The 21,911-nt window shown below is 42.7% G+C and overlaps 1 protein-coding gene across 1 annotated transcript in view; it reads right to left on the bottom strand.

Moving 5' to 3' along the window:
- ESR1 (estrogen receptor 1) overlaps positions 1-21,911 on the bottom strand; it is a 1,483,571-nt gene that overhangs the window by 329,917 nt on the left and 1,131,743 nt on the right. The gene's annotated exons all lie outside the window — the stretch shown is intronic.

Consider the following 21,911-nt stretch of genomic DNA (forward strand, 5'->3'; position numbering starts at 1 on the left):
CTGACCCTGAAGAGGTGAGAAGGCCCCCCCAAATAACCTCATTATGGACATATGTCAATTATGTGAACAGTATTACAGGATAAGAGAACACAACAAAGAAAAGAATTCCATCAGGAATCAAAAAAATCAACTTTTATTGAGAATAGGATTTTACAGTATTAACAAAAACTGAATATTTAAACAGTTCATTTGACCATACAATTTACCGGGGGCAATCTTTACTCAATTATTACCCCAGATAAACAAATACTCATGCATTTAATATAAGAAAGAGTGAGGAATTTATCTTGTATTCTTCAGAATTCAAACCAACTTCAGCAGAGCATGTTTAAACCACTGAGCTTCAATACCTCATTTATGTAGAGTCCTAATCCCAAAAAGCAGCAAACAAGAACACAATGGAAAGTTTGTCAGATCTATATATATTTTTATCTAGTTGACTGGGCTGAATGCTGCCTGGATAAATGCCCATAATATATGGCCTTTTCTCTTGGTAGGATATGTTTTCTCGACACTGTATCAGTAAGAAATCTCAGAGAGATGAGCAACAGGACAGATATTTGTATGCAACCTGGGGTCATATGTTTCAATTCTGCTGATGACGACTTTCATCCTTTTGAGTTGAAGTCAATGAATTCAGTACCACCACTGTTCTGGGTAGTAGTACTTTCTGTCATGAAGATGAGAGAAACATAGCTTGAAGTACTTTCTACGTATGCAACATAGTTTTCTCAGGCTAACAGATGTCTAAGCCATTGCACGTCCAATTTTATATCACGGAGCAACTATAAAATGCCTTCTAGTGATCAATCTTTTACAAGCAGATAGAAAGGTGCTTGTAACCTGCCTCTTTCCCCTTGGTGCAACTCTGTAACCACCAGCTGCTTTCAACCTGCAATGCTCTCTACAGAACCGGAATTTGCAAAAACACAGATGAAGATTGATTGATTGATGTACTTATAGAGCGCAGCTATCACCCTACGGGCATCTTGGCGCTTGCATTGGGAACCCGTCCTGGTTTTTCCCTGTAAGATAACCCGTACTGGGCATCCCCAAGGTGAAAGCCAGGCATCCCGCCGCGGGGGGCCGTTGTGGAGATTAAGCAGGCTTGTTGCCCAGAGCTGCATAGTGTGAACTCGTGCTTAGAGTGGGCACCGAAGCGAGAATTATCGAGTCCGTGGACGATTGGGCTCTGGACCCTGCCGCGTCAGGAATCGAACCCAGGTCCCGGGTCTGATCTCTGCTTCAGGGTATGCCTCTTCTAACCAGTGAGCTACACTTCTCCACAGATGAAGAAACAGAGTTTGGAATTCTGCCTACCAACAGACTAGACAAGTTTCCTGTTGGGGTAGTGGGGTTTATTAGTCAAAACGCTCCTAAAAGCATGGCAAATGCACTTTCTTTTAAAATAATGCAGGTTGGTCAAGCATGCTATGTAACATAGTGGGCCAGTCCTCATTCTTTATGTTTTCCAAAGGCCCTAGTTTTAAAATGTTTACCACTATCCCTGTATTGAAAGATGTGGACACGTTCCTCCTTTTAATATAGCCTCCTTCCGAGGGCTTTACTCGTTGTTAAAGACCCTGAATCAGAGGTATATAACGAGGGTGAGGGCCCAGTTATAGCCCAAGGCAGAAGGGTGATAAGGCTATTATTACATTCAACCCACTAAGGGTAGATTATTATAAATCAAAAGCGAGAAACAGAAAGACAAACATTGGAATGTTGGTGCAAAAGGCTTATAGCACCTATTATAAGCCAGGAACTACTCCACTGTCTTCAATGGAGCCCTCAACATTTAAATTTTCTAATATAGCCTTAGAGCCCCTCGTAGCTGGGGCTACCGACCATTAAAGGCCTGCTCCAGTGTTAAAGGCACGAGCCGAAGGGCTATACTGGAGGTTAAAGACCCTGAAACAGAGTTATACAATGAGGGCCTTTAACAACAGGTACAGCCTGAGGCAGAAGGGCTATAAGGCTATTAGAACATTCCACCCACTAGGAGTAGATTGTTCTAAATTAAAAAGGAAGAAACAGAAAGACATGCATTGGAATGTTGGAGAAGAAGGCTTATAGAAGCCATTATAAGCCCAGAACTACTTCATTGTCTTCAATAAGGCTCTCAACATTCAATAAGGCTCTCAACGTTACAAATTTCTAATATAGCCTTAGAGCCTCCCGTAGCGGGCTCTACCCGTCATTAAAGGCCCACTCCAGTGTTAAAGGCACAAGCCGAAGTCAAGGTTCTTTAACAAGGGAGGGGGCTTTTAATGCCCGGTAGAGCCGCGTCAAAGGGCTCTAAGGCTATTAGAACTTTCCGGCCCTAGAAGACAGAATATTCTAATTTGTGAAACAAAGGCCTCACAGAGCTCGAGGGGGTTGAAATCCCCTTGAGCACCTTGTGGCCTTTGTTCACAGCTGATGTGAACAAACATTGGAATGTTGATGCTCTTGGCTTTTACTATTGCATGGGACATGCTTCCCGTCATATTTGCTTTTTTTTTATAGTTCTCTGATATAGCTCTTCATAATGATAAAAACAATTTTGCCCATTGGATAAAATGTTAATATTGAAAGTCTACACAGACAATGTGATTTTATATCTTAAACCTGAAAAGTCCAATGTAAATAATGCACTGAACGTTTTCAGCAGTTTTCGAGAACTCAGGGTGTATAAATTATTCAAATGAACAGATAATCTGATTTTTAATATTTTCTCCAAAATTCTTCCAGAAGCAATATGCAAGGCACATAATCATATTCCCAATGCTTTATTTAGGAATAGTCTCATCAACTCTATCTGATCTAAATGAATTAAATTCTATAAACTTACTCAATAGCATCCCTGCTTCATTGCTGAACTACTCTACCCCTAACTATCTTAGGATAAGTCGCATTAATTAAAATGTAAGTTCTGCAGCTATTTATTTTTGTTTTTATGACTGCTCCATGCATCTCATGCAATACATTTTTTTAAAAATCCTGGGAATGCTTTCACAATTGTTCTGTGGAAATAAGGCTCCAAGAGTTTCACTATGCTCTTTATATTTTATATTTATCCAGATCTGAAGGCAGTCTAGCCTTGCCCAACATGACGATGTACTATTTTCTGCTTTTGCATCTCATTGTATTAGATTTAAGAATCAGAATTAATCCCAGATGTGTTACTACACTAAGCTCCTGCTTAACACACTCAATCAGATTCAATGGGGGCAGTGTCTCGAAAATGTCAAGGTCCTAATTATGAGTTTGGAGGTCAGATGGACTCCCAAATCCACGGTGGCGGTGCAGCAACTGCTGCACTGGCAGTCCGACCGCCTTATTATGTGTTTGGTGGTCGGACCGCCATTGGAGCTCTACAACCACCAAGGGTCCATGATTGTTCAGCGGTGGCATGGCGGTCAGAGGCTCGCAATATGCTGGTGGTGCCCCTCTGGCACTGCCAAACATATATTACGAGTTTCTCACTGCCACAGTTTTCATGGCGGGGAGTCTGCCATGAAAAGAGTGGATGTGAGGAAACAAAGGGGACCCTACAGGGCAGTCTGTTGCCTCAAGACCAGGGTATGCATGCGAGGGGGCACATGGTGTGCTCCCCTATGTGCATGCACCCCCTGTTCCTGTACAGGCAGTGCAGGAACAGGTTTTGTCGCTCCTGCAGCGCTGCCTTGCTAAGGCTCACATCTGAGCCTTAGCTCAGCATCACCGTGGGACCACCAAAAGACTGCCCACCAGACCACAAGAAAACTCCTAATCTGTTAGGCGGTGGAGTTTGGCAGTGTGGGAGTGGAGGGGTGGCATCGCAGCCCTCTCCAACCCAGCCAAACTTGCAATCAGGCCCTAAATCAACAAAAACGTTTGTTTTATCGTTCAGAGCCAGTAAAGAGGTCTTTGTTTTTTGAGAATCTGACATTTTTTATCATATTCTATGACGCTCCAAGATTGCACTATTGGGCTATGCTTCACATGCTAATGACACATCTCATTATGAAGCGAAATTGATTTATATTGCTATGCTAATTGCAGGATCTATCAAAATGCAGCAATGAAATTGCAATATGTATCTACATTTTCGGAAAGGTAGAAGAAAATAATCAGGGTAAGAGTCAGAGAAAGTCTGCTTGCTGCTAGGATCGAGATTAGTAAAAACAAATTAAATGCTTTGAAGACATTTTCTACAGAGGTGTTTACATTGTTCGATATATTGTTATCATTGATTTGATTATTTGTGCAATACACACATCATAATGTAAAGCCAATATTGTCTATTTTTTTCTACTTTTATAAAAGTAATTTATTCCTCCATTGCAAATAAAAATAAAAATAAATGTTTTTATAAACAAACTCCTGAAAAGTAAAGTTTTTGAAGACACTTCCAACTGGTTGAGAGAGTGAACTTTTTTAACATCTACATGAAGACAGATTTAGCTGCCTTCAAAAGCTCCCTGAATTTAGCACATACTATATCTAATGAGGGTCAATGCATGAGCCCCACATTAGTCACTATTTGCTGAAAGTATAATTCTTGTTGTGGCTCAGGTCACATACCAAAATTAGGTGTTGACACTGTAAGGTGAAAGTTGTTTACTTCCTCACTATAGGATTCTGCAGGCAAGGCAAACGTGTTTAACACTTAACACCTGCTTGGCAATGCACACTCGCTTTAATTAATAGGCATGACAGCAAACATTACATAGCTTTTTGTGTATCAAAAACAAACTCCCAAAGCAGGAGTTTGTTTTTCAAAGACAAAAAAAATGCCCCCACACTGCAGTTTCCTCCTAGGGTGAAGGGTCATTATTTTGTTCCTATTCCGAACAGCCAGGATTTACCCTAAATAGGGTGGACGATATAAGGTCCTTCCTCCGAAGCCCACTACTCTGTCAGGCCATCAGAGGAATTATTATGTCAAGGAACCAAAAGCGAAGGAATGGGACTATACTAAATTGAACAGAATATAATCGAAATGAGAATATATTCCCTCAGTAAATCAGAGAAAGACATATAGGCATCAAGAATACAAAAGAAAAGAAACTTCACATAGGTATTTTATTCATTGACATTATTCAAATATTGCAAGAAATAAGACACCGAATAAACAGAGATATTGTGTACCTCCATTCTAGTGAACTAGGGATGGATAATTTCACAGTTCCACTTTCATAGTCATTTTCCTGATAGACGATGTAGATCTACTGCTGAGTTTCAGTACTGATTTGAATTCAGAGTGATTCTCCTTCAATGTAATTTTTGGCCTGTAACTGGGACACAGCCTGTGTGCTAGGTGGTGGCTCTCACAGCAGTAGGAATTGTGCTTGCACCATGTAGGTGTTTTCAAAACAAGGACACAATGAAGTGTGAGATCTCAGCACCTGACTGTCATTAGCCTTTCTGAGCAGTTATCAGAGCAGCTGTGCTTAGAAACGTTCTCACCTTCAATAACATAAACCTCTGATCTTACCATTTACCCTATTTCATCACTTAAGAAAAAATAATAAGCAGTTCTTTGCTAACATGGACCTCAGAATTTCTATAGGTAGCCTTTTCTCTGTCCTCCCTCACTTTATTTATGGCCCTCCATCCACAGGGATACAGTCAATACACTTGCAGAGTCTAGAAAGGCTGTATCTTCTCTCCATCACGTCATGCAAAATGCATCTCACTGGTCCATTCTGTTACAATTTCACAACATTAGGAATCTGACTACTAGACACTTGCTACATACCCGCTTACATACGCATACATGGAATATTAGCCCAAAGGTCTAGGAGTCACACAACACCACCTCTACTGTAGCCAGACAATAAAGGGTCTGTCTTTGAGAGAGGCCAGATTCAATGGAAACGTGGAATTTTTGACTGCAGAACTAAAAATGTTATGTATGTGATCATCTGCCCGTGTGACAAAATATACATTGGCAAAACCAACCAGGAAATCAAGCAACGGATAATCCAGCATAAATCGAGCATAAGGGCAAAACTATCAGAGGTACTTTATCAGCAAAGGACACACTGAGAATGATTTAAATGGACAATCCTGAATGTAATCAAGCCAAATTCAAGAGGTGGTGATTTCGAAGTAAATTTAATGCAAGAAGAAGCATACTCAATTCTGAAGTTCAATACAGTATTTTACGGCCTCAACGAAATGTTGAAGCTAAACCGACTATACATAACATTGAATTGTCCATTCAGTAAATCACAGATGTTGTAGATTTAGAACCTTCCAACAAACAATTGCCCTACCTTGAATTCAGTCTATCAACTTTGCTATACGTATCAGCATGCAAGGGGTTGCCTATGCTGTGCTCCATTACAATGGCTTGAATAAATACTACACTCGATAAGCAACCAGTTTGGTCTTAACTCTGGTGAGTGCCTGGATTGCTGCCCTGCATTTCCGTAACATACTGCAAACAAGTACGGGGCATATCTACAAGGCGGCGATGAAAAATTATCACCGCTTGCGGACGTTGTCGGCCGAAAAGCGGCGATAATTTCCTCCTCTTATCAGCAAAGACTGTTTTGCTGATTTAGCGCCCCTTACAACAACGCCCAGCTTAGAATTTCTAATGAGATGCAAAGTGGGCATTCCGTGCCAAAATAACGGGAGAAATGTCGCTAAGCGACATTTCTCCAACTATCAAGCTGCACGCAAACAAGCAGAGCGATAAGAAAAGTAGCCCTAACCACAGTTATCGCTACTTTCCTTACGCCTGCTTGTAATCTGATTTAGCCATGTAATCCAATGGGAGGTGGATTAGATGGCTAAAACCACCCTGCCCTATCAGCAAGGTATCGCTGGTCGCAGTGCGATTATCGCTGGATTTCCAGTGATAACCACACTGTTTTCCAGCTAACGCATGGATTCCTATCGCTTGGGAGATAAGCGTTGCTGATAGCCCGCTATCTGCGCGATAGAATCTAGCGTTAGCCTGCGATAATTATCCTCATGCTAAAAGCGCTGAGCGATAATTATCGCAGGCCCTTGCTGATATGCCCCTAAATTCTCTTTAATATCTACATTTTTGCAGTTTCATTGATTTTTCTCTCCAAGCAATGCATCTGTAATTCGAAGGCAACCGGTAGTCTTTGTCAGTGCGCATTTAGAGTTTAACTGTAGCTGCTTTCTTTCTACTCGCTTTTTGCAACACTTTTTCACGGTAGAGTAAAAGCTGATCAATTAGAGACTCTCCCAGGAAATAGAGCTACAATGTTTCACCTTCAGTGCATCCTGCCTGGAAGGATGGATTTCAATCCAGAATTGTATTTATAAAGAGCGGAATAAAAAGTTGGACTCCCGGCAATTATGTTACAGGGTACATATAAGTACTGGAGCACCTGATACATACATTTTATTTGAGACAAATGACTGTGACGAACTTTCAGTACAATATTGAAATCACCCTGCTCAAGTTTAATTCTTTCCAGCAAACTTTGTTGCAAAATCAAAAGTGTGCACATAAAATATTTTTCCAGTAAGCTTCATTGTCAAAAAATGTTTGTTTTCACACATGCTGAGTCGCAGTCAAATAAATCTCGAAGCTGCTCGTTTGAAAGATAATCTAATTAATTTCATAACAGAATGCAAGTTCAGGAGACATTGGATACTTGCTCAAGTATAGTTGCAGGGTGTAAGATTTGAATTAAAAGGAGTCAGAAGTCGATCATCTAATACACCGTATATATTGTTTATATATTGCTATTCCACAGATCTCAGCCTGTGAAGGTCCTGAGGAGAACTCTAGAATCATAAGAGGTTTGAAAAGCGTCCATGGATACCCTTGGGGAGCGCCTTTAAATCATATTAAGTGCCCAGTGGGCAATCTCAAGCAACTTTTACTGATTCCATTATAACCAATCAGCTTTGGAACCCCCCAAAAGACATTAGTTAATAGAGGCTGACAAGAAGGAAATTGAAAGTCGTGGATACCTCTGTACATGTCATTAATGCACTAATATGTTTCTTTAAAGCACAAAAATGTTTGTTTTTCATGTATAATGATACATTTTTTCTATTTTTGTGTATTGAGCAGTCTTGTCCAGGGCTTTAGGGTTAAATCATGTACTTGTTAAATGTTTAAGCGGTCACTTTTTATGATACATTTAAAGTCTATCACATGTGCTGAAATGATAATGAAAGGTTTGTGTTTAAATTCACGGGTCAAGATTAATTATTTTTCTTGTCCTTGATTCTAAAAAAAAAGTTAGTTAAATAATACAGCTAGATCTCTTTTGTGTACAAAATGATTAGTGGCCCATTCTAGCTGTTTAGGAGTCCAACCCCCTTGTACATCACTTTAAGAAAGTGGTAATTTTCTTGTCCTAACCATTCGGTGCCTGCAGTGTGTTCCTAGGTCACATGACTAGGTGTAGTTGTCAGTTAGCATTTGTGTATTCCCCACAGACAGCCACACAATAAAGGGTCTGATTGTTTGTAGGATGGGCCACCCTGACTTGGTGAGAGGGGTGGAGAGCTCACCTGTCACATTTGCACGTTTAAGACACTGCCTCAGCTCACACACAAAGGACTTCATACTAGATTATTGTGCCTGCAGAAAGATTATAGAAGGTAACATTTTAGTGAGACTAACCAGGCCCCTGTATACAGGCCATGCTCCATTGCGGTCAGTCTGAATTTGTGACTTTCACCCATTCTCACTTGACCATCTAACCGCAAGTGGCATTCTGTGGTTTTAGGCACTATACTTACTTCAAATCTCTGAAATTATAAATCTCCAGTTCTACAGATTGGATTTCTGTGCTTTGGTGTCAAATACTTGACTAGATTTTACTCTGTTTCTAAATTGGTGTTGGATTTTTCTTTTGTTGTGTTTTCACTTTATTGCACTGTAAGTGCTACATAAATACTTTACAAATGCCTCTCAGTTAAGCCTGACTGCTTTTGTGCCAAACTACCAGAGGGTTAAGAACAGGTTACTTTAGTGACTTTTTATGGCTTGCCCTGTCATGGATTGTGGCTGTTGCTTGAGAAGGGCTCACACCGTCCTCAACCAGCAGCCAAATTTCTCACAGCAATTTTCTCAGCGCCTTTTCATTCTTGTCTTATCACCTCTAACATGAACTGATGAATAGGTAATCCTGAATTCAGGGGTTTCTGAAACTATTATTGAACAGAATCTTAGGAGGTGGATGATTTCTCTGCTGGAACAATACTGATGTTTTCCCTCACATGGTTCAAAATGACCCGCAGCTTTTTCTCAAAGATTTACTTTCCCTTATGTTCTGAAGCTGGAAAATAATCATCACTTTCAGATTAAATGCCTGATGCAGTCAGCATAGCCACAGCTGATTTTGGATAGTCTTTGCCAAATGCAGCCAATGTTTGTCACACAGTCCTTCTGATTCTCTCCTCCTGCTCTCAGCCTTTTATCTGTCTCTTAAGCAAGGGGGAGGAATTCCCAGGGTTATGTGTAGATATCGGAGACGTCGACTACGAAGGAGAGCTGTGCTTTCTTTTAAAAGAATGCTTGCTCATTGTAACAATATCTTCTCATTCTACCACACAAATCCAGTGATAAATATACCTTTGAGATAGATGAGCAATCATACACTATGCCACAGATTGTTTAAGCTGATAGCCATCTTAAAGGAAATACTACAGAAGAGGTGTGCCTCTTCTCGCTCTGCGTAAACAAACATTTGCACATGCATGGGTCATGCCTAGTCCACCATCCAGAGGAGACCTGGAAGAAAGATGACTTTACTACACCACTGCTCAGTTTGGAAAGTTATGAAATCTATGGGCCCACCATCTCCACGATGATTCACAGTTCTCCTTTGCAGCAGGGAGGATTCCCCACAAGCCCAGTGGCCATGAAATACCTTCCTAACACTAATCCGTTTATTCCAAACATCAGAGTCCTGTTTCTCTTCCTTAAGACTGGATAAATAAACAGGAGGACTAGGAATGCTAACCATTTTATAGCAGCTGGGAGGTTGGGTGGGGCTTTCATTTGCAGAATTCAACTGTGTTTTTCCTGTCTTATAGATGGGATCACCCCCAATGTAATGACTGGGACAAGGATCAAGGATAGAGAGATAATTATTGCTGTTGAAGTGCATGGTGTGCACCGTATGTACCAGTGACTCTACATCAGCCTATTCCTGGTCTTGGAGGCTAGTGGAACGCTGCATGTTGCACCTTAAAAAGCTAAGGGTCCAGTGAAAACTATAAGGCCTAAGACTAGGGAAAGAACATGGCAGAAAGGTTGTGGAAGACGAACTCTGAAAACGGAATAAACTGCTGTGATCAGGGAATGAGATGGCGATGCTGAATGACACGGGTGGATGAAAGTAGCCTAATGGCCAGAGCTCCTGATAATGGAACTGGGGAATCTGGTTAGAATCCTGGCATGGACTCATCATCCAGTGAATCTGGGTAAATCACTTAACCTTCCTGTGTCTTAGAAAAAACAAAATAATCTGACCTTGTATAATGAAATCTTTTGTTCATTTATAGTGTTCTAATGTACTTGAGCCAACTTTGCGAACCAGCCTGCAAAAACCAAATGAGGGTGAGATGAACATGTGTGTGTGGAGTTTTATTGTGTCCTACTGCCCGATATGAAAGCCGCTACTACCTTAAGACCACCTCCAGGTAACAGCAACCATACTTGAAGAGTAATTGACAAGATGATAAATGAGGGCTACTCAAACTGATAATGGCCTGCAGAAGCTAGGCATTGCAGCAACTGGTGCAGTGAGTCTCTCATATTCCTGGCAGTAAATAAATGCATCAAAATCACCATTCATATCTACATCATTGTTAGTGCAGCTTGAGTTCATACCAGACAGTGTAGCGGCTGTCAAACATTAAAAATGTGTTTTTAATGTCAAAATGGAGGCAAAAATAAAATATCCAATAAAGTTTGGAGCATGGGTTCTCTAAAAATAATAGTATGGTTAACTCTAAATGGAATTCTCAAGAATTTTTGGTCACAGCGCAGACATTGTTTCATATTTGCTGAGTACAATAAGATCGTGCTAACCATGAGAACTGGAGCTCTTGCCGCTGTAGTCTGACTGCCAATTACAAGCAACAGCCCATCAGCAATCCCACCAGTTAAGAACCTGGGGCCATATTTATCATCATATCCACTGAAGCATTTTCCACTTGCAGAATGCAGCACACATAAAAAGAGGTAAAAATGAAGAGAAATAGTTCTCCTTGTTACGCCTCACCTGGGTAGGCATAGCCATTTTGGCACATTCCCAGCTCTGCCACTTATACTTATAGTACATCTGGGAATGCTTCAAAATCCATTGGTTTTACATGGAAACATCCATGCACCACCCATGGAATGACTCCCTGGGGTCAGAATAACATAATGCACTCATTTATCATGCTACGTAAGGGGGCCTAAAATCTAATTTTAAGGGTTATGTTGCTTTTGTACTACGTTGCATGGTGCAAAAGAGATGCAACCCCTTGATAAATATGGCCCCCTGGTATTTAAGTCTATCAGTGAGCTGTCTCTAATTCCAGGTGAATTCAATTGCTTCTTCTTGTTTTTGCAGCCCTAAAATTCTTCATAAAGTTGTTCCATGAAAGACCATGAGGGGCAAGACATAAGCAACCATGGTGATTAAAGGCTTAATTTGTTCTTTAATAAAATCTGTTTTTTTGCTAATACAATACAGGTAGAAATCTCTGTCAATGTAGAAACAAATTAATAAGCATGAACAAAGGTAAATTTCAGAACCGGTCATCATAGTTCTCATGACCATAAAATATAGCCAAGGTCTACTGTAGTATCTAATGTTCCCGCCTGGCCAATGAACGGTAAAAAATCTGAGCAAATATGAACATCATATTTGAAAAATATACTTTTCAAATAGTTACCACAAATTGGTCAGGCCAGTAAACAATCTAACAATACATACCGTACTGAGCAAAATTCATTGCACATGGGCATTTCTCCTCACAATATTTGATCTGAATGGGGGATGGGTGAAGCCTAGTTGGTGGAGGGACTGAATATACTCTACTGGTGCTCCTGCCTGGCTCAGGGGTTTTTGGCCCATCCTAAGCCCTAGGAGGCACCGGACGTTGCGGGGCTGGCAGTGGTCCTGCCTGTGGGGTCATGAGCCTTTGAACCTTGTCACATAAATTGACAACTCAGCAGAGATCGGTTGCCAGGCCTAGGATGGATGCCACATGAAGCAGCCAGACACTGAGGATATAGCGGATGGCCTCTGAGTAGGCCCAGGTGGAATTTTAATTCCACAAGCTGAATTGGGGAATTTGTGCGACTCCACATTACTCTTGTAACACAGATTTCACAACAAAATTCGCCAACCTTCACATTGTGGAATTTTTTCCACTTTTAAGCAATGAGATGAAAATGGGAACACTGAATGCGAGCTGGCAAGTGCGAGTGAGATTTAGCATCCCCTATCACAATTTCCGGTCACTAGCAGTACTTCCAACAAGAGTGGTCACAGTCAGCGGGCTGTTTCCCAAGTAGACTTTCTACTTGAGGGGCAGAAAACTTAACTCGAAAATAGCACGGTGCCATTTGCACTGATCTTTAGCACAAAATGTGCTACAGTTGCTAAAATTGGAGCGCAAGTAGAGCAACATGCAATTTCCACCCATTGACAAATCTCTGCAGAATTTTGCAAGGTTTTTAAGCAACTCAGTGTGATTCCACTAAGTAAAATTCCACGAGTTCCATCCAGGCCTACCTTGGAGTCCACTGTCCAGTGCCGGGCACAGAGCATGCCGGGACTCCAGTGCGGCTCATATTGGTGCTCAAGAAAATTATTCTCCCTGGGACATTTTACAGCCTAGCTGTGAGGAAGGCCACAAGGGTGGCTGTCGGTGCTGGATCATGGAAAAGGAGAAAGATGGCGGCAACTGGGATGGTGGGCTCCTTAGCCCTGGTGGTGACCTGGGGGTCAGCTGTGGCAGTGAGAATGTGAGAGGCCTGACTGTCAGTATCTCAGTGGAGACTTAGGGACTAATTCAGATTTCAATGGATGGGTTACTCCATCACAATAGTGACGGATATCCCGCCTGATGAAATATAAATCCCATAATATCGTATGGGATATATATTTTGGTGGATGGGATATCTGTCACCATTGTGATGGAGTAACCCGAACGCCGAAATCTAAATCTGGCCCTGAGTGTTGACTGGGTGACCCGAGCAGCTAAGGGCATAGCCATGTGTGAATGCGTTGGTGGATAAAGCCGTTGGGGAATGGTGAGCCCCCCACGATAAAGGAGTCTGTGGAGCCAGGACAGCTCCCCAGCATAAGGGGCCTCTAGCGTTCATGGGAGCTCGGACTATGTGTTCGTTCATGGCGATGGGGGGTCCTCAGTTGCATTATTGTTGCATTGGTGTGCCGCTCTCTAACAATGCTCTCCCCCAGATGACCTAATGTAGTAAGTAAAGGACAGCACTGGGTTCAACGCAGTTCACATCCGTAGGACTTTGACCTCACGTTTGAATTATTTGCCAGTGCACAACTTTATAATAAGGCATTTAAGAGAGTAGGCCTCTTTGGGCACTGTGAAGTTGGTCAATGATGAACTGAGGGGTGACTCCCCCCGATGCCCCCAAGAAGAAATGTGTCTCTGGTGGCTGTCTGGCCTGTCCTGATCAGCACTGGCCAAAATTGGTTGTCACTTACAGTCTCAGGGCCTTGTGCACTCCTTCCCCTCTGCGCAATATGGCCATGACAAACCTCCTGGAGAGGCTCCACCCTTTCCGTGATGAGCTCTGGAAAGAACTCTGGTAGGATCTTGATAAAAGCCTCGCAGACCTGTGCTCCTACCTGGAGGCCAGAATCACAGAGCTATGCTCTGATGTCAACTCCGTGGGCAGGGTATTCTTGACATGGAGACCAGACTGAGCGTTGAGGAGGAGGTGCAATCATTGTTGGAATGCTGTCCTGTATTCTGGGCTATGATCACCTAGAAATTCCACTTAACAAGGTGCACCCTGGTGGCCCCAGAAAACAAAGACAGCAATAGAGATCTAAAGATGTGCGTGTCAAATTTAATTATTTCTCCGAAAATGAGGAAGTCTTGAGAAGGGACAGGGAAGCTGGAAGTGGTTACTTTCAAGACTTTCACTACACGATCTATAAGGTTGTTGCCCAAATAACTACTTAAATGCTGAGCTGAATTCAGATCAGTCTTTAACCCCTTCGCTGCGGCAGGAATTCCGCCGCGGCGCTGGGGGGGTTTGGGGGCAGTTGCGGTGCCGCCGTGCTCGTGACGGAACCACTCCGTCATGAGTCACAGGCGAGTTGTGCTCATGACGGAGTGGTTCCGTCACGACTTCTGCCCACTGCGCTAATCGCCCGCACAGGCGGGGAATTAGCGCCGCGTGGGCGGAGCGGCCGCCAACAGCCGCAGCATGACGGAACCACTCCGTCATGAGCACACGGCGCCCGTGGCTCATGACGGAGTGGTTCCGTCATGAGCACGGAATGGGTTAAGAAACTTTGTTATGATGGCATCAAGCACAGATCAACATAACCCTTCGGCCTTTCTTTAAACCCACAAAATTTGAAGGGATGATTTAGATTTGGAAAATTGTCTCCAGCTGTTTGGGGCCTCCTGGGGGCTGAAGGTCAATTTGGTCAGGCTGGGGGGGGGGGGTTGGAACGATCATCACCTTAGGACTTGTGGATTAGAGGAATAAACACCTGTAGAAGAATAGTGACAGATTGCGTGTTAATTTAAGGCCCGATATAAGGAGATACTTTCCGGCTCACTTACTACTGGGGTAAATTGATGCTTTTTGGTGGGAAAGTTTGACCCCAGCTGGGCAGGGGGGGGCCACTCAAAAAAACCTTTCCGGTAAGCTGGACAGACCTGATGAGACATGTTTGGTCTGGGTACTGGGTCTGGGTGTGTGCTGCATAGTGCTTTCCTTGCTCCCTAGTTGGCCGAGTAGAGGACATCTTTAGTGCTTGTATGCAAACCCTACAGGTCATTTGATAACCCATTAATGGAGGTTAGAGCATATTTATAGAGCGTGCGGCTACTCCCTGGAGGTATCTCCTACTTCACATTATTCCTTTTATCTTTTGTTTGCTTTGTTACTGTTTTCGCTTACAGGGAAAGGGGTGAGTCTCCAGCACGATGTGAGACATGTTATCCTCAGTCAGCATATATATTTAATCTTGATTCTTAATTAGTTAATTCCCTTTTTCCCTTTTAGTGAGCTAAGAAACTCCATTAAATATCTGGGAGTTAGGATTATGAGAACCAAGGGGAACATTTGCTTTGTAACTAGCCACTCTTATTGGCTGCCATAGAAAAAGATCTGTGGTCACATGGATCAAACTCCAAATTTGAAATTACCAAATATCAATATTTAACAAATTGCTATTTGGGAATCGCAAAGCCGAATGTATATAGAAATATGAATAATTTTGTGAATCGATAAAAATCTAATTCGCAAATACAGATTACCTAAATGCGATTCCTAAAATTGCGACTTCGCTATTTTGGGAATCACAATTAGCGAATCTAGCATTTTGGTACAGCATGATGACCTCACAACCAGAAAGTGAGGTTTCCATGCTGTTACCAGTCTACTGAGTGAGAGGAGGAAGACTGCCATTGCATATTACTAGGGAGCCCATTTGGACAGCAGAACCTGAGCAAGAAAACCAGCATGGGGTAAAAAACACTGAGAAGGAGCCAGCACTGCGCAAAAGATAGCTAAAGTTTAGCGAGAAAGAGTTGGAAGTGCTAATTGAGGAAGTGGTGAAGAGTCATGAGAAATTGTTTGAGAAACAGTCACTCCATGTCCCAGAGTGTGAAAAAAGAAAACTATGGCTGGGCATCCAAACCAAAATAAGTGCAGTGTGGGTCACACAGCACTCCTTTGCGGATCTACATAAGTGGTGGTACAACCTGCAAAGTCGGTCCAAAGATAAGGTTGCTGCAAGGCTTGCAGAGGCAAGAAAGACTGGATGAGTCCCATCCACACAAACTGCCTCTATACCCTTAGAGGACCTGGTGAAGTCTACACTATATCCTGAAGCCATCGATTGAGTGATATAGATTGACCCCTCTGCATTGGCCAGTTCTGCCCAAGCTAAGATGCATGCAGATGACCAAACCCATGTTAAATGTAACAAAATACCACTTTAGTGAGATCAGCCTTAGAGGAGCAAATATTACTCCAGGCCACATTTTACTTGCCACACACCAATGCATCAAGGGATTATGAGCCAGAAGCTCTAATAGGAAAGGCAAGGAGGAAAATCAAAACAGCATAGGTGCATTTAAGTGTAAGAAGCAAGTGATACACATACACGTCTTGTGTTGCTAAATAACTTTATTAGACAAAAAATAATGCACAATGTGATATAAATGTCAAAATCTCAAACTGAAATAGTACTGTTTCACCTCACAGATACACTGGCGCAGGAGTCAGATGAATGTGAAGCCCATGAACCTCTGGTGACTCAGGCAGAGTCTGGAGATGACTACACAGTGGACCCATCACCCACCACACCTGCACCCACAAGACACAGGACCACAGTGGCACCACTACCTGAGTTTGAAAAGGAAGAGGACAGCCAACCTGATCTTCCCACAACACAGCCTAAGAAATCACCCACCATAGGAGCCCAAGTCCACAGGCGGCGCAAGAATATCCACATTAGGAGGTGTGGGGTAAGGGCACAAATGCAAGCCGGAAAAGGTGATAGACTATCTGTCTATGGTGGGATAGAGAATGCAATGCTGAAGGTGCAGAACCTGCAATGTAAACACATGTGTTCAATGCATACACAGCTTTTCGCATTCCCACTGCTCACTACAGCAGCGGTGGAAGGATAGAGGTAAACAGTAGAGAACTTAAGTCACATGACACAAGCCATCAAGGAACTATGCAGTGTAATACAGGAAGATCCTGTGTGACAACACAAAAGGCACCATCAATTACTAGGCCACCTCGATGGCTACACCAGGGCCTTCAATCGGTTGAGTAATACAACAGCCCTCCGGTCTTGTCGGGCGTTGGGCATGCAGGTAGAAATGACACATTGTTGTGGTGATGTGGCCAGAGGATTGATACAGGTCACCAATGCTGTTGAGCATTTGCAAACTGCCACAGTTGGTGGTACTAATGTACTGGGTATTGTACTGGGTGGAGGGAATAGTGAGGCCTCGAGCCTCAGTAGCATCATAGCACCAGTAACCAAATGCAGGAGGCGCAGTTCACGAAATACTTCTGCCTCAGATGCCTCAACAAGGGATGTGACAGAGCATGCAGACTGGGCTACGGGAGTGCATGGTTGCAGAAGATTGTGTGGTATTGCGCCCAGAAATGATTTGATTAGAAATGTATAAAGTGCGTGATTGCCCAAAGGCATCTTGGAATTGACTCCGATGCACAGAGGATTCCTGGCAAGAGTAGTGTGGTGCCTTAACAGGTCAAAAGCCACGTTTTACGGCTTTTCTAAAATGGAAAGTGAAGGGCTGCTTTTTATCGCGATCGGTAGAAGATTCCAGTTTTTGGCAGTTGCAACAAAAAGCTTATTCCTCACCACCTCACCTGCTTAAACCTAGGGACTTGTAGACGTTTTATGTGGGCTGATCTCAAACTTCTGGTCGGCACATACCATTTCAGGTGTGTTCTCAAGAACTGTGGTTCTGACCCATGCAGGGCTTCATATGCCAGGCACAGTGATTTTAACATAATCCTTTTTTCCATGGGTAGGCAATGGAGGGCTCTCAATCTATGTCCAACTGGCTCAGCTCTGGGAATGTCGAGGACCAGCCTTGCAGCAGCATTCGGTAGACGTTGGAGTTTTGGGAGATGTTGGACTTGGATCCCTGCATACAAGGTGTTGTCATAATCCAGTCTGGACAGGGCCAATGCCATGACCAATGTTTTGCGTGAATCGAGAGGAATGAATGAGAAAACTCTTCTAATCATCTTTCAAATATAACAGATGGTTGAAGAGAGGTTATTTATCTGGGCGTCAAAAGTCAGTTTGTTATCAAATGAGACTCCCAGATTTTTAACCTTGCCCACAGGTTTTGGGCAGTCGCCCAAACTGGCCAGCCACCAATTGGGAGACCAAAAGTCTGTCTTTGATCCCAACAGCATAACCTCGGTTTTGTCACCCTTCAACTTCAGGCAGTTTAGCTGCATCCAATGATCTACCTGTGTCAAGCAGTCATTGAATCGCTCAGCTGCTTCCTCCATATTGCCTGCAACTGACACCACTATTTGGGTGTCATCAGCATGCGATACTGGAAGAAACCAAAACTGCCTGATCATCTCTGCCAGCGGAGCAACATAAACATTAAAAAGCGTGGGGCTCAGGGAGGAGCCCTGAGGCACTCCCCAAGGGGATTTAAAGGATTTGGATGTGAAATCTCCCACTTGGACCGAGAAGGATCTGTCTCTTAGAAAAGATTACATCAACGTGAGCGCAGAGTCTTGAAGCCCCAATTCTGCTAGACGAGCACAGAGTATCTCGTAGTTCACATTGTCGAAGGCCACAGAGAGATCCAATAGAATCTAGGCGGCCTTCCCTCCTGCGTCTAATATACTCCTAAATTCCTCTGCTGCCATAACCAATGCAGTTTCTGGTTCATGCGCTTCCCTGAAACCATATTGTGATTGGCCTAAAAAGTTTTTAGATGCTATAAATTCTGTCAATTGGTTATTAAGCAGTTTTTCAAAAACTTTGGCTGGGAATGGAATTCTGGATACTGGCCGGTAGCTGCCATTAGGTGAGGTAACCACTGGCATTCAGTTGGCCAACTAACAAGGCAATGTTTTCTATTTGCAATATTACTTTCATAATGCACATATTTTGCTAGTTACATGTGCATTTACACTACCTGAGTTCTGGTTTGAATAAATCACAATATCAATGAAACCATGTAGTGTATTGTCTCATTATTACCCACCTTAAAATAAATTCTGCCTTATTTCTTTACTTTGCTCTTTTCCGTCTGCTGCCCTTGAACTGTTTGCTGCTTGTTGATGTTGACCTGGCTCATCATCTATATCAGATTCACTGTCCGTAAGATCCGACGGGTATGCCTCTTGAAGTTGCAATGTTGTGCAACATGGCACAAGTGGCCACAATTTTTCAACATGTATCTGCCCTGTACTGCAATGCACCTACACTTTTATGTAGACAGTGGAACCTACTCTTCAGTAGACCAAAGGTCCTTTCTATCATGAAATTTAAATCCCAATTTGGTGTTTTTCTAGTTCTCCAATTAATTGCAGTGCTGCATGGTGAACGTTGCTAGCATTGTACTGTTGCAAGCCAATTCATTTAAACAATGAAAGTAACTTCCATAGACTGCAGTGCAAGGTGCTGAAATTATGGTTGGCAGGGAACAGGGGTGGTGGGGCAGGTGGGTCAGGGGGAAAAGGGCATTAAAAAACACTGACCTCCTCACGGCTACCAACATCTCTACTCCATTGTTGCATCCTGATGAGTACAGGAAGCACACAGGCTTCCCTAAACCAATCACAAAGCTGCAATGCAGCATTGTGATTGGCCTGAGGGCTGTAATTTGGTGCTCAGATGGGGTCTATAGGCCTGCACATGTTCCCCACCAGGCTGTGTATTACAGACTGGTGGGGAACATGCAAAGTGTGCAGGAGGGCAATCTTGCCTTTCGCCTTTCCCTTATTTTGGGAGGGAGTCACCCCCCATCCTGTGTAATTCAATTAGGCAGTTACGCCTTTACTCATTACTCTATAGTAGCCTGTTGGCCTGCTAAAGTCATGCATGCATACAACACAAGTAAGAAAGGACTAGGAAAGCAAGAGGAGACGGATGCAGGTGCAGATGCGGAAACAAGTTATGCAAATAGAACCCCAACGAGGTTGGTCGACTTTTGCCGTGCTTATTTTTGCAATAAACACATGTTAGATTTTTATGCACTATCCCAAGTGTCTCTAGAATTTTTGTCTTGTCACTACTAATTGTTAATTTACTTGAGAGACAAAAACACTTCTCTCTACCCCCCTAGCTGTGAGATCTAGCATCACTAGGACATTATTGTGTAACAAACTAGCTACTTGCCCTATATCAATTTTCCCATTTAAAAATAAAATAGATATAACAATTGTGCTTGCAGATGTATTACCTGAAGATGCCTTTAGACTTGTCTGAGACCCATTTAATAGGCAATAATGTGAACACCACAGTTGGAAACAAGGGTGATGGGTCGGTATCAAAAACATTGCATACAGAACTGAGACTGATAAACATAGGTGAGTTAAAAAGATCTATGGAGATCCTGAGGAGCCTATTTTCTGGTATCTAGGTCAGTAATGCAGAACACGAGTGACATAATGATTGGTGCACTGACCTCTCTGATCATAGTCCAGAAACACTGGTAGAACTGAAACACATAATTTCCAAAAGCAAATTATTACTTTAGAAAAGATGTCCTTACTACCATAATAAGCACACCCAGGTTAGGCTCCAGGGAAGCTCTGTTCCAACCCTGGTAGATATAAAACAGACAACCGTCAATTCCCCTGAGAGAACAATTTAATAAGCAAAAATATTTTTTCTTTCTGACTTACTCTCTGTTATGAGTTCAAAGTCTCCCAGAGGGGCAAGTTCCAGGGCTAAAGCCAGCATGACATTCTGAAAGTCATATGTCATTGTCAAGCTTCTGCTAAAGTGTTTGCTTTGACAACAAAAGGTTCATCCGAGACAAAGCTGGATTGTGTAGCTGTCAAGGTTGTTTCACTGCTGGGATAGATTTGCCACTTCGAATGTGGTCCAAGATTATACCTTTGGACATTGTCACTTTTTGGTTCTCAAAATTCTTCAGTGGGGCAAGGCTGGCAGCTGGAGCTTGGAGAGCAGTGCTAATCGCTGAATGCTAACTGGAGTGAGGAGTCCTTGAGCCTTCTTCCTTCCACCAGAGCCTTCTTTTCCAAGAGTAGTCTTGCCGCATCCAGGTATGTTCTGAGGAGAAAGTGGTGAGGCATCAGTCTTATCCTGTGCACTAGCCAGTGATTGGAGAATGTTTCCTACCCAATCCTGTCTACTTTCTCACCCAATGCCCACCTGTTTTTGCAAGACATACTCTGTGCTTTACTGTAACAATTCACAGGGGCCTTCAATCCAAAATGACTAGCCCTTTTTTTCCATCATAAAGGCTCTGTCTCCATATAAACCATTCTTGTATTTAGATAGGGTCTCTCCTTTCTCTCAGGGCCACAAATTGGTTTTCTACCTGCTGGGGCTGGTACCTCAGAGTGTACTAGAACCCTGTGAATAAATGGAAGCCGATTCTTTTAGCCCTATTTAGCAACTCTAAGTCAAAATAGGTAATGCAAAGGCTGTCCTTTGTTCTACCACCTGTTCATGTCTCCCTCTCAACATGCCTTTGAGGGCCTAAAGCCCAAGCCATTCCCATCTGGAAAATAGGGCTATTAACTCCAGCTGAGAAAATTTATTGAGCGTTTAAAAGTAAAATGTATGGGCAAACTGGTTTTAAACCACTTCTGGCATAGGCCATAAAATTATCAAAAATCTGATTTCACCTTCACATTAGATTTTTAATACTAAATACTTGATTCATTTTGCTAGTGCTAGTGCTTTTCCATGCAAAGATACAATTTAATGGTTTTAATTAAACCTAGACCTATTTCTGAACAATCTAGTCAACTGACAAAATAAAAAGAGCTTTTGCACATTGTGGTGCCGATCACGATCCGGTAAAAAAATTCCCCATACGACTCGTATCCGGTCTTTTTACCGTACGAATCGTACAAGTGCCATACAAACTGCCAATTACGATTCGCATGGGAAAAAGTCCATACGAATCGCATTGGGAATAATTCCCCACACGTCCTCGGGTCGGAAAATGTGTCCGACACATCCTCGGACAATTTACCGTACAAATGTGAAAAG

The sequence above is a fragment of the Triturus cristatus genome, chromosome 6 (genome assembly GCF_964204655.1).
Source record: "Triturus cristatus chromosome 6, aTriCri1.1, whole genome shotgun sequence".
NCBI classification, from domain to species: Eukaryota; Metazoa; Chordata; class Amphibia; order Caudata; family Salamandridae; genus Triturus; species Triturus cristatus.